The sequence below is a fragment of the Chelonoidis abingdonii genome, chromosome 3 (assembly GCF_003597395.2).
Source record: "Chelonoidis abingdonii isolate Lonesome George chromosome 3, CheloAbing_2.0, whole genome shotgun sequence".
NCBI classification, from domain to species: domain Eukaryota; kingdom Metazoa; phylum Chordata; order Testudines; family Testudinidae; genus Chelonoidis; species Chelonoidis abingdonii.
In genome coordinates, this window is record NC_133771.1 from 154,300,211 (window position 1) to 154,304,120 (window position 3,910).

Consider the following 3,910-nt stretch of genomic DNA (forward strand, 5'->3'; position numbering starts at 1 on the left):
GCCACTCCAGGGGGCGCCCTGCCGGTCCACCGAGTGTTGCTAGGGTAAAAGTCTCCGACGAACGTGCACGCGGCGCGCGCACACCTACTGGAATGGATATGAGCAACACATCTCGAAGAACAACAGTTACAAAGGTGAGTAACCATCTTTTACTTAATTTTTTACCCTTCTCCTTGTAATGACTTTTTATGTACGTGAAAACTGTCATGTCCCCCCCTTACTCTCAAGACTAAACCCATTTTTTTTCAATCTTTCCTCAGAGTTTGTTTTCTAGACCTTTGTCATTTTTGTTGCTTTCTTCTGGACTTTGTCATGTGTTATTAGGAAAAATCCATGGACCAGTCATGGTAAAAGTGTACAAAATCAGGATGTGGTCATGTGGGAGCCGAAGTCCAAGCCCTGCCTCAGGAGGGCTGAAACTGGAGCTGAAGAAGTCGCAGCCATCTGATAAACTCATGGAAACTGTGACCTCCATGACCAAATCATATTCTTACTGCTGGTATAGGAGATATAACATGGATCATGGGGACTTTATGATAAGCATTTTTGAGGCCCTTATTACCTTAGATACTAGGCTGATCAACACCTTTCATTTGCAATATTTATGATGCCTCTTCAGGAGTAGGTTTCTTAAGGATTGATGGCTAAGAGATACTGCATCTTCTCTTGGGGAGCAATAAGTTCACTTACAGGCTTTCCCACAGACTTAACTGGCTTTCTTTTGGCTGTTTCAGCAGCATGAAAATTCACTTGGCACAATGTCCTCTTAAAACTGACGGAATGAGCAAACACTACTTCAAAATCCAGCCATTCAGTTGAATTAAGGGTCAGGAGTCCATAAATATATGCAGGATACCCTGTTGCTGTTTCTAGCTAAACTGCAACTCTGTTCTTATTACTGCCTCCCCACCCCCATTTGTTACACTTACTTGTTGCACCTAAAATTGGATTATAAACTTTTTGGGGCAGGGGAACCATATCTTATATTACTTAATACAGTGTCTAGCACAAACAGGGCACTGATCTTGATTAGGGTGTTTGGGTGGTACTAGAACACTAATAATCTTCCTTTTGGCTTGTGGAACAGGGGAGCAGACCAGGAACTGAATGCAAGGATCTCCCATGGTGATGCAGAACACTAGCTAATGGCTGGTTTACACTAGAAGTGCTCTATGCCAACCGGAGAGAGCTCTCCCACTGACACTGGTGCTTTGGTTGGTGTAACTTACATCGTTCAGGGAGGTGACTTATTCACACTCCTGAGTGACATAAGTTATAACGACATAAGTGGTATTGTGTACAAGTCCTGAAGTATCTTTCCAGAAAATAAGAAACTAAGGCAGTGATTGCATCCATCTCTTGTGTTATGTACAAAATGGACCAGGGAGAACACTAGCCACAGATGACGCCCTCCACCCTACTTCCCCTACCTCTGATAAACTTTCCCAGTATACCTCAAGATACCAGACATATACTCCATGGCCGTACCACAGCAGTTAACCGTCTGAAACCATGGAAAAGCTTAACGGAACTGCTTAAAAAAATCCGTGATGGCTGCATGACTGGAAATGTGGCACAGGCAACCTGAAAGACTTCACAAGGATGTCAAAATGCACATTGCTGAATGCCTTGCTGTGACGTTGTGCAGTCTATATGGTTTTATTAAAATATGGTAATGAGTGAATATAATGTAACTGGAATATGCTTCATGCAAAAGGTCTCATAAGGTATCATGACAAAGCTTATAATCTACTGAGTGTGGTCATCCTATTTGTATAAAGGTAACACTCTTGTATCTGAAATAAGAAATATGAAATATAACTCTGAGGGCCTATTGTAATTATGCAACGTGGGCCATTAATGGTGGTTTGGAATCTTGATGACTCCCATTAACCAGGGCAATTGACTGTGGATGGCTCTGTTTGCAGGCAGGCCTTCCTGTGAGTCAGGCTGGAAGGAATGAAAGCTTGAAGTCTTGCAGTGATGTGATCATGTCACCTGAACTGGAGTGCATCTTTAACCTGGTATCTTTCCATTGAGAAGGAGAGGGTGGGAACCCAGAGAGGGACAAAAGGATTGTCACCTTATGCAAAAGATATATAAAGGGGTGGAATCCCTTAGCTACCACCTGAGCTGGAAAAAGAGCTGTACCAGGGGGAAGAATTGTGCCCGGCCTGGAAGGTGTCCAGTGTGAGGAAAAACTGAAGCATCTCTGAGGGTAAGATTATCTGTGTTCAGTTTGATTAGAGAGAGATGTGCACATTTTATTTTATTTTGCTTAATAACTTACTTTGTTCTGTCTGTTACTACTTGGAATCACTTAAATCCTACTTTCTGTATTTAATAAAGTCACTTTACTTATTAATTAACTCAAAGTATGTATTAATACCTTGGGGAGCAAACAACTATGCATATCTCTCTATCAGTTTTATAGAGAGTGAACAATTTATGAGTTTACTCTGCATAAGCTTTATACAGGCTAAAATGGATTTATTTGGGTTTAGACCCCATTGGGAATTGGGCATCTAAGTACTAAAGACAAGCACACTTCTGTGAGCTGTTTTCAGGTAAATCTGCAGCTTTGGGGCAAGTAATTCAGACCCTGGGTCTTTGTTGGAGCAGATGGGAGTGCCTGGCTCAGCAAGACAGGGTGCTGGAGTCCTGAGCTGGCAGGGAAAACAGGAGAAGGGGTAGTCTTGGCACATCAGTTGGCAACTCCCAGGGGGGTTTCTGTGATCCAACCCATCACACTTCCTATGGGTGCAGAGAAGGATTAGTCAACCTGGAGATGTTTAAATTACTTCCAAACAAGAGCTGGTGGGTCAAAAGTCAATATGCAGAAGTGAGGCCATTCCAACAAACGTGGCTGCACTGAAACAAACCATGTAACATCTGTCGGTCTGCCAGATCCTGGAGGAACTATGCACCATGGAATATCTTGCCAGTGTTACAGATGGGGCATGTGTGCCCAACACTGGAAAAAAAAGCTATGATTGTGTTGGAAGAACGTGAGAAGAAGAACAATATACCTCTGCCCTGGGAGGCCTCTTCCAAGTATTCCTCTTGTGCATCTCTCCTTTTTAATATGATTCTTAGAGCCCTTGTTAATTAGCATAAGGCTTTTAAATTGTTTCCTCTTGCTTTGTTATGTAGTATGGCCATCTCTAGAAGCAGGATGGTCTTTAACTTCCCTAAGCTTATACCTAACAGCTATAAGAGACATTTACTGATTTCAGTCCAGGGATATTTACAGCAGTACTGGACACAGTGATGTTACACTTTTTATGGGGGGTTTCTTACTTTTTCCTTTATAAAGTGAGCTTTATGCTAGTGCAGGCCTGCGCAACTTGTAAAGTGGCGAGGGCCACATTTCTCCAAAGAAAACTGCTGAGGGCCAAAACCCCCCGGCCCTGCGGAAACACCCCTCCCAGGACCTCCCGGCCCGCGGAAACACCCCGCCCCAGCACAGCTGAACCCTGCAGAAACAAACCCTCCTTCAGTGATTTCCCTACACCCCCCCTGAATTTCCCCAACACCCCCCATCCCCAGTTTTGTGAGCTAGTTACATACCAATTCAGTGAATGTTTGGAAATCTGAATTTAAACGGAAACATTAATACACACTTTAAAAGCTTATACAGTGTATGATAAAATATGTGTATCTGAAAAAGTATAATAGATTTGAAAAGTATGAACATAGACTAGCTTCCTTGCTTCCTTATACAGCAGTTTTTTATGATGCCAGTGCATTCATTTTGGTGATGTTGGCCAACCTAATAATTTCAAATGATGATTTGTAAGCAAAGTCTAAATGAGCTCTCTCTGACAGCTAGTGATGAGCTGGGGCTGCAGGGAAAGGCTTCAGGGCCAGATTATATTTACATTCACACCTAATCTACCTAGGTATCCAG

General features: G+C 42.8%; 1 long non-coding RNA gene across 1 annotated transcript in view; it reads left to right on the top strand.

The window, feature by feature from the left end:
- LOC142046601 (uncharacterized) overlaps positions 1 to 2,365 on the top strand; it is a 10,559-nt gene extending 8,194 nt beyond the window's left edge. Inside the window, exon 2 of the long non-coding RNA XR_012655599.1 lies at positions 1,088 to 2,365. This is a non-coding gene — a long non-coding RNA (uncharacterized LOC142046601). The remainder of the gene's footprint in view (positions 1 to 1,087) is intronic.
- The last annotated feature ends 1,545 nt before the right edge of the window (positions 2,366 to 3,910 follow it).